The 10,169-nt window shown below is 40.4% G+C and overlaps 1 pseudogene; it reads right to left on the bottom strand.

Annotated features, from left to right (window-relative positions):
* Positions 1–4,951: 4,951 nt before the first annotated feature.
* LOC140633682 (nucleophosmin pseudogene) lies at positions 4,952–6,286 on the bottom strand (annotated as a pseudogene).
* Between the last annotated feature and the right edge of the window lie 3,883 nt (positions 6,287–10,169).

The following is a 10,169-nucleotide window of genomic DNA, read 5'->3' as shown; positions in this document are numbered from 1 at the left end:
AGACAGAAAAGACAGGACTTGAAAACCAGACCAACATAACATGGAAGAAAAGGACATTTTCACAGCTGCCATGGAAGGCAATTCCAGGGAAAAACTAGGCACTAGGAGTAGAGGACAACAAATGGGGGAGGAGTGGGTCAGGAGGTGCCAAGAGAGATGTCTGCAAGATGGGGAAACTGAGAGATGACCCACAACCTGCCATATTTGAACATTCTGGGGGAGATCTGGACTCTGGGAAGAGTTTGGGACTGATTTAGTGGTAAATACATAAAGAATAGAATACACACACAGAGTGTGTATTCCTTTGAGGTTAGAGAGTTTTGCAAGGAATGAGATCAAGGTCCAGAAGTGTTATAGGTACGATAATGTCAACATTAAAGCTGTTCCAACAGAAACTGTGGTACAGCTCTATAACTGAGATGGGTGGGTTGGGAGATGGAAAGGGTACCTGGTAGGTGGGGAGGAGGGGAGCAGTGCAAGACTGGGAAGTGTATAGATAATGCCTAAAAGAGAAGACTCCAGAAGAAATATTATTAACATGCGTCTTAATGATGGAGGTGTAAATATAAGTAAAGCGTTCACAATGACGGTCTTACAGAACCATGCATGTCTTTACTGTGTGTTTGTGTGTGTGTGTGTCTGCCCATTTCTTTCATGAAAAGTGAGAACTAAGTTAAAAAATATAAGGAAAGCATTTTGGAAAGCAAATTGATCAGAGGGTGAAAACATTTACTTGTTGAGCAAATGATCTTTATTCCAAAAGGTCAAGGCTGGGTATGTGTGTACATGGCTGGATGGCTCCTCCTCTGTGAAGTACCTGATTAGACAACTCTCTGAAGACATATTTCTAAATCATCTTTGAGACTCAGGGTGGTTTAATAATTCTATAGTCTTAATCATGGCAGAGGCACTTCATCACCAGGGAATGATGCCTAGAGCTTTAATGATAAGAAAGTAATGGATATGCTCATTGCTCAAGGCCTCCTTCCTCCATCCACCAAGAAATCGTACTGAAAGCCAGATACATGTTAAATTCTTTGCAGATTAAAAAAAAGTAATAATAGGCCTCTGTGTTGTGCTACAGAGTTACCTTTGGCTAAAATCATCTCCTTGGCCATTTATCACTTTGCTCCCCAAGCCTTGGACTCAGGTGGGAAGCAGATTGAGTCATTTGTAAACCCCATTAATTACAGATATACAAGACATAGCTTCTTTTATCCTCCTTTCTCCAAAAGGCAAACTGTGATTTGTTCCCTTTTCTATGACCTACACAAAGTAATCTTCCCAAGTAATATTAACATTTAGAATACACAGTCCCTCCAATGATCACTGGACCCATTGGTTACTCATCCTGAGCACCAGATATTAATGACATTTTAAAAACATCCATGCCTGGCTTCCTGAGGTCCCTCTAGAGACTCGAGAACACACTGAAAGTACAGAAAACTTACTTTGTTCTTGAGGAGACTTTGTAAGAGCAATTTTTTCAAAGATGAGAGGATTCTTGAGTATTTCTGCCATATAGATTTGTGGATGTACTGAACTACAGTTATTTTCATGAACTATATGCTTTATTTGACCACATTCATATAGAAGGCATTCCCCAAATACCCATGGACATGATAGAAACATAAACAAACTGAAATGAAAAGATATGCCCACATATCTGGCTAACAGAGGGGAATATTCTGAGCCTCTTACTGTACTTTTTCTCTGTTGTCTGGGTTCCCATCCTACTCATTACTCCAGGCTGTTGTGTATCATTGTAAAGAAACAAAAAAATGAATAGTACTGACCGTAGGTAAAATGATCAAGTGTGGCTCCTGGCTCTCGACTTCCATTACCTGTATCTTTCCTGGTTCTTGAAAGGTCATTTTGGCTCCACAGCGGCTGACACCATTATAACGTGGGCTGGGGCAACTGGCAGAATTCAGAGGGTTGGTATTAAGAGATTGGCTTCTCAGACTTGAAGTAGCTTTTGGCTGCACATACATAGAATTGACTGGGAGCAAAAAGCCAGATGCCTACTAAGTTTTTAGAGGGCTCTATTGCTTAAGAAATCCCAAATCTGGCTACCAACAGCTGGTGATGGCTTTTAGGTATTCCTCAGGACCCGGAAATGGAACCAATAAGAAATATGTTTATTTGTCTTTGATGGTGTGGGTTCAACACTTTTTCCTGGGGTATAAATGGGAAGCTCATAGTTTTAGGTGCAGCAGGAGGAACCCTGCCGCCATTAGAAATAGGTAAGTTAAAAAAAAAAAAAAAAGAAATACGTAAGTTCACCCATCTCTTTCACCATGCTCAAAATTCAACTCCTCCAGGAAAATATTTGGAGAATCAGCCTTGTTAAAAGTCACAAGAGCAGCCTTTGGCCAGGGAGAAGCAGAGTTTGGCCTCCTTAGATCTAAGTGGGAGATGTGTACCTGGATTCACTAACCCACCCAACACCTCAATGCCAAAGGAGCGATTCTACAAAAGGGAATCCATGTGGTACTAGGAAGAGGAGAAACTACTGAAAGACCACATATACAAACACATACCCCTTTCCTCCCAACCTCAGACCTCTATATATCCAACAATACACCATTAAAAAGTGTTAGTTGATAAAGGCTTAAAGAGCCTTAAATGTTTGTAACAAACAATTATTAAGAATAACTCCATCTTTGTGATAATCCAATAAAGTAAAAATTATACCGCCGTTTAAGATGACAAAACTGAGGTTCATACAGATAAAAATTATCTTCCCACAGTCAACCAAGTAATAAATGAAGAAGCTGGAATTCAATCTCAGTTCTATTTGACTTCACATGGATGCTAGTGCTACAATACTGGGGAAATCCCAGATGCAAGCAGGGCAAATTAACAGACCTGATGTTGGAGGGAAAAAAACTATCACATTTATTAGCACACTGTAACTGTGAGGGCTTATAAGACATTTAAAAATTGACACTAAACTTGGAAAAATGAGATCTACTTGCCACAGATCAGGGGAAAAACAAAGAATCAGTTTACTTAAGACTAAAGAGAAGGTAGGTTTCTTTAGCATCTTCCATGAGGACAATCAGAAGAGTGTGGTCAGAGAATTTTCAAGTTTGCTGCATGACATGAACAAAGAGGTGACCAACCTTTCAGGACTCTTCAGGTTTCTGGCTGCTAACCACTGACAGTTTAGGTCATGAGCAGGGAGCCCTCAAGAATGGGATGGGTACTTCTATAGAAGAGAACTCTTCTGCTGTTGGAGGATACAATTAGAAGAGGGCCCTACAAAGAACCTGGCCATGCTGGCACCATGATCTCAGACTTTGAGCCTTGAGAAGTTTTTTATAAGCCAGCCAATCTGTGGTACTCTGTTATAAAGCTTGACCCAAGACACAGTATCCCTGATTCAAGTAGACTCATCATTAATTATACTGCTTAGATGAGATCTGGTGAACAGGGAGATGGGCTTCTCACTAACCCTCACTGTACTCTGCATCCTCATTGATAAAACAAAGACGTTGAACACAATGATCTGTAAGTTTTCCTTGTATCACTAATATTTTGTGAGTTGGCAAGTACACAATTGCATTTTATGGTGTTAGGTTTGACAACAGGTAATTTGTACTCTTCCCAGGCAGCATGTGACAACTTAGGAGCTCTCCTGCTGGTCACCGAGCTGCAGAATAAGTTGCCCGACTATAAAGGGGGCCATCTTCCCAGGGGATCTCCCTTTTTTCTGATGTAATTTTCTGATTCTCATGTCCTTTCTTCCACCTTGTTTAGCTTGTATTTTAATGACTTTTTACCAGCCAAGGATAAACCGGCAGTTGTCCTTGGGCACAGTACTCACCCCAGGGAGCATTCTGGAAATGTGTGGACTTTTTGGTCTTTTAGTATAGTAAAATCTGAACATTTAAATGTTAAAACACATGGAAAAAAACCATTAAAACACATGGATTTTCTTTTCGCCCATTACTTAAAAAGTTTTTTTTGTATAACAAGGCATTATACATATAATAAATATTATATATGTTAATTATGTGGACAGGTAGGTTATGTATCTGTGATTTTCACTTTAGGATAGCATAGAGAACATTATATAATACTTATTATAAGAAGGATATGGTATGGTTAAGGATCACCACTATAAACATACGATGAGGCTAACGTGGATTGTAATAGGAAGAAAGGAAAGAAAATGTTTTCCATTTGCTTAATAATAGGTACTTTGCTTTGCTCTGTATGCTATCTCATTTATGTATGCTAGCTCATCCTTCTAAGGTAGGTGGTCTTATTACTCCCCTTCCACATTTGAAGGTACTGATGCTTAAGGAAATATATTAACTTCTTCATTCCTTCATCAAATCTTCATCAAATATTTTGGTGACTGCTACGTGCATTACAGGGGCTTGGGAGAGAGTTGGGGACAGAAAAGACACAATTTCTGCCCTCAAGGAACTCACACTTTAGTAGAGAGATGATTAAGCAAAGCAATAATAAGGCAAGTCACATCACATTGGGTGTCATGACATGTGAATGAAATGCCTTGAGAAAACTTGCCCATAGCTAATCTGTGGATTCGATTAGATTGGGAGTGGGGGTGGGGGGTCCACATGAAAACAGACATTGCTTTTTTGACTGAAGTAACCACTGTACTACCATTACTAGTATCATATTACAAGGTTGTCACCTCTTCTAAGGTTGTCTAGAAAGGTGCCTGAATGTGTGAATGAGAAACCAAGGAGAAAAAGCTGTTGCAAGCAACTATTACCAGACATTTTTTTCCTGTTCCCTTCTGGTCAGATGCAGCTTTTTTCTCTCTGCACACCTAACACTAGTACTGTACAACAGTTTCTAGTTCTGTACTTCATTACCTTAGTTTGTAATATTACTAATACTTATTAAAATGCACTTCTAAAATGTTAAGTATCAAATACTGTTAAATGTTTTCCTGGTTTCTCAAGTGTGGTTTTCTTTTTCTTTTCTTTTCTTTTTTTTTTTTTTTTTTACTTTATTAAAATACTGAGTTTATTTCACATGTATATTTTTGTCTCCCCACCATTTCCATTTGTCTGACCACCACTACTACTATGTCCTATCATAACATTCCATACATACTTAAAACCAAGCAAAGGGTGGAGTTCCATCTTTAAAAACTAAACAGGCATTTTGGACAACACATTCTTGGCAATGGAACCTGGACAACATTTATCAGACACGGTAGGGAAAGTTCTCACTCTGCATTATAAAAAGGACAGCCAGATATCAACTGTTACAGAAATGAAAGAAGACGGAAAATTTTAACAAACTGTTTAAACTATTTTCTTAAAGAGACTTCCTCCACTGCCAGAGATCTTGAATAGCCTCTTGGTCAGTCATCCGGAAGCAATTCTTCACATAATTGATGAACTTGGCTTCCACTTTGGGAAGAGAACCACCTTTTTCTATACTTGCTTGCATTTTTGCTTTAATGTCTTCTACAGAACTAGGTCCTTTCGGTGTTTTGGGAGTCTTTTCCTGTTTTTTGAAAGATTCTTGACCTTTTGTTCTTGGTGTTGATGGTTTTGAGTCTTTTCCATTCTGGTTTGATTTTTGTGCATTTTTGGCTGGAATATCTCGTATAGATTTCTTTACTGGAGCCTTTTCTTCAGCTTCCTCATCATCAAAATCATCATCATCATCATCATCTTCATCATCGTCGTCGTCATCGCCGTCGTCATCATCATCTTCATCAGCAGCAAGTTTTACTTTTTTCTGTGGAACCTTGCTACCACTTCCAGGGGCAGAACGCTTTCCAGATATACTAAGAAGTTTCACATCCTCTTCTTCTTCATCTTCTGACTCTGCATCTTCCTCTACAGCTACTAAGTGCTGTCCACTAATATGCACAGGACCGGAACCACACTTCAACCGTAAGACCACAGGTGGTGTTATTTCAAAGCCCCCAAGGGACACCGTTGGCTGTACAGACATTTTCAAAGTTGCCAGAGTGACTTTAATTGGACTGCCTTCATAATTCATTGCCTCTGCTTCAACAATGTGCAATTCATCCTTTGCACCAGCTCCCAAACTGACTGTTCTTAAAGATAACTGGTGCTCATTTTCATCATTATCCACCTTAAAGTGGTAATCTTTGTCAGCCTTTAGTTCACAACCAAAAAGATAGTTCTGGGGCCGCAGGGGGCTGATGTCCATGTCCATTGAATCTTCCATGGGGCGGTGGCACACACTTAGGTGGGAGAGAAGGTGGACGGAGACACACGACTACCGTTCCTCAGAACAGCCGCGCAGGAAGGAATCACAGCAGGGTCAAGTGTGGTTTTCAGAAACAGCCTCAGTTTTATTCCCCTGTGGAAATCTAGCTGTCATACCCAACTTCTGATAAGTGCACCCACTCTATGAGGTAAGAAATATGTGTGCTAAAAACCCGGATGTAGACACTCTTAAAGATGAAACAGCAGGGGCTTTGGGCCAGACATCTGGAAAAGTGATGAGACCCATTCCATGGATAAGTGGTAGAGAGGTTCCCAAGCCTTCTGTTAAAAAAGGGAAAAAAATAGCCAACAGGTAGAAAGAGCTGACCTACAAGCCTAAAATATAGTCTGTGAGAATGCTTGGGAAAAATTTAGGAAACTAAAAAACTTGGAAAGTTATGTTCTATCCAGTGTTGGAATATCTAATGACTTCTACAGTGAGATAAAGATTAGAGAAAAAGATCTGCAGGTCTTTTTAGATCTTAAAACTCTGTTCAAGTTGTATATTCCTTTAAACAGAGTAGCAGGCAAAGCTTATGTTTGGTCTTTTAATCATGATTTCTACTCTCCAGAAAGAAAAAAAAAAAGAATGATCTAGAAGAGACAGCTCTTCTCTAGGGGTCCTGGTGACAGCTGCGAACGAAGTCATCCTCCTGGTGCTCTTAACTACAGATCCAGCAAGACTTGTGATACTGTGGCTATTTTCCTTAAAAATATTTCTCCCCAGAGAAATAAAAAGCTTCAGGAGGACACACCCGGTAAACTCCAGCTTCTAACATGATGACATCCCCACCTAGGCACCATGCAGAGCTCTCATAAATTCTTAAAGTAATGTGGACTTTTTGGTAAAAAAAAAAAAGTAAACTGAAAACACATCAAACACTGAGTTATCTTTTTCACTCATTCTTTCTCTTTTATGGGATGTTCTTCAAGATCCTCAGAGATAAACAATATTCTAACCCTGTGTTTACTATTCAAAACGGCTATGGCAAATAAAAGGTAATTTTACATATATTCTATAGAAATTGTCCTAGTGTTATTCTTTCTTTTTTTAAGATTTTATTTATTTATTCATGAGAGAGGCAGAGACACAAGCAGAGGGAGGAAACAAGCTCTCTGCAAGGAGCCCGATGTGGGACTCGATTCCAGACACCGGGATCACGCCATGAGCTGAAGGCAGACGCTCAACTGCTGAGCCACCCAGGCGTCCTGTCCGACTGTTTTCATAACTATTCCTTTTAATGCTATAGATGCTCAATATTTTGACAGAACCCAATCTACCATTCCTGCTTTAAGTATATCTCTTTAAAGGCACACTTCTCCCTAACAGTAATTAGCAATCTTACAAAGAACAGCACGGTTAATTTCTCAAGCTGCATAACTTGAACTCATTTCCTAAATTTGAGGGTTAGCTTTAAATTGTTTCTGTAATATTTTTTTAGTATTCACCACCAAGTCAGCACTGGTCAGCTCAGGCCCTGGGGAATTCAGTATCTATCTTGTACAGTCAGTTCATCTTTTGCAACTATATTGGCTAACTTGCAAATTTATCTGTAGCATGCCTGGATGGTTATGTAGAGAGAGCAGCTATTCTCTGGGGGCTAATGTCTCTTCTCCACCAATCAGAATGCAGTGCATGATTCATTAGGTTTGTTGGCTAGATTATTTAATTCAATATAAATTATTTAATTCCTATGGCCTTCCTGGTATTCAATATGAATGAAACAATTATTCCTGGACACAATCATCCAAATACCACCACACGGTTTTACCAAACCCCAAGATAGTCGTTAAATCCCATCTATCTACTGCTTTACATAAACTACTCATGCTGAGTTTTTGAGGGTTATAACATTACTGAAATTGTTTGGATTCAATAAGGGATTATACATTATTCTACATTTAATGAGAGAATATCCCAATTACATAGCAATGTGAAAAATCATAAACTATTTCTAGGTAACAGTGGTGCCCATGTTTTGATAGCTTCCTTCCTTTTGTCATCTCTCTCCTGGGGAAAGGAACAACTCTATTTTTTCCAAATGTAATTCTGCAGCTTAGAAGCATTCCTTTAGGCTAACCATCTCTCGACATCATGACTATCCAGTCAATGGCTAGTTGAAATAGCACATATGGCTGGTCTACTCTCTCTCCTATTGGAATCTATGTGACATGTGTCCTTAAACATGGTATGCCTTGTCTTAGATTGGGCTCTCTGGAAACAGACTCTGAGGCAGACAGACTTCCTGCAGGGAAGTGAGGAAGTCAGGAATGGTGGAGGATTTGCATTGCTTTTGCAGTTCAGCTTATCCTACGGGGCATTTGAGACTGAGATGACCTCTGTGTCTCTGTACCATCCAGTCATTGGCTTATGGATGCTCTCTGGGAGGGGACATGGCCCTGCAGCCAAAAGCAATTTCGATCAGTAGCTAATACTCCCCGCAGCTGGGGAAATGAGGGGTTAGTCCTAAGGAGAGCTCTTGGAGCACCATCTACCCCTTAGCCTCATTCTTAGGAAGTCCTGGGTAAGGGATATTGACAAAGACTGAGATATGAGGGAATAGCATTATTTCTTTCTACAGTCCTGTTTTTTTTTTTCTCTCAATAAAGCTTAATCGAAATCTGTAAAAAATCATTACCCTTTTTCCTCCTTTTCCTTCTCTCCCTCTTTTGTCCTAAACAAGGCCATGGATGGAACGGAATAAGGGAGACCCCAGAGATTTTCACCCCTGGAGAATAACAAACAGTGTAGCAGTGTCATGCAGATCCCATGAGACCTAGTTGGAACCATGGGAGCTGGAGTTACAAAGGTTTGCTTGGAGACCTGTGAATAAAAGGGCACTTGGAAGATGTCTAGGTTTAGGAGATAAAGGTTGTAAGTGACTATTTGGTTTTTTCCCTCATTACTCCTTGCTGAAGCAAGCACGACGCACTGGGTACTCACACTGGCACTCCCCTAGCCAGCCACACTTAAGCACCCTTCCAGTCTTAAAGGAGGCTCCTGCCACTCTCAGGTAGAGGCAAAAGAGCGTTATCAAGGGTCCCCTTTTCTTTCCCCTCACAGCTTATACCTGTCCTCCTGCTTGCTTTTCCATGACCCTTTCTTTCATTCATTCATTCACAGTCATTAATTTGCTCATTCATTTAGTGACCTTCTACTGTGCGCCAGTTCTGTTCTGGGTAGCCTGGTTCTTGATAGGTTGCCTGAAACTACTGACACTTGTTTAGTGTCCCTTTCGGTTCTTGCCCATCCCTTCACTTTACTCATAGCTGGTCCCGATCTTTGCTCTCTGTGCAGTTGGTAGATGTGGCTGGTTCTGTTGTTTCTTGTGATCAGAAACCCTGATACCTGCTTGAGGACCCTGGTCAGAGGTCCTCATCTCCACATTACACCTACTAAGTGGTTTCTCAGAATGGCTTTGACCTTCAAAGTCAGACCCATTTCCTCCAATCACAGATATGCTGCTGCATCATCTGTAACCCATTGCTACCAAATCCACTGTGAACAAAAGGCAAATACATGGCTATGGCTGGGACACCTGGGTGGCTCAGCAGTTGAGTGTCTGTCTGCCTTTGGCTCAGGGCCTGATCCTGGAGTTCTGGGACAGAGTTCCACATTGGGCTTTCTGCACGGAGCCTGCTTCTCCCTCTGCCTATGTCTCTGCTTCTCTCTTTCTGTCTCTCTCATGAATGAATAGATAAATAAATCTTAAAAAAAAATACATGGCCATGGCTATGGCAAAGGCCAAATGGGAAAGCCAGATCACAGAGGCAGAGGACAATAGGTACACATATAGGTACACAAAGGGAAAGATGAACCACAAAACTAGGCTCACACTCTCTTATGACAAATTAATCCTTTGACTTTGTGGGCACAGTTATTTGCCTCTTTTTTTTTTTTTTAATCATTTCTCTCCCAGGGACTGAACCTAA

The sequence above is a fragment of the Canis lupus genome, chromosome 5 (genome assembly GCF_048164855.1).
Source record: "Canis lupus baileyi chromosome 5, mCanLup2.hap1, whole genome shotgun sequence".
Classification (NCBI taxonomy): Eukaryota; Metazoa; Chordata; class Mammalia; order Carnivora; family Canidae; genus Canis; species Canis lupus.
Note: the sequence above shows the minus strand (reverse complement) of the source record. Positions and strands in the feature narration are given on the sequence as shown.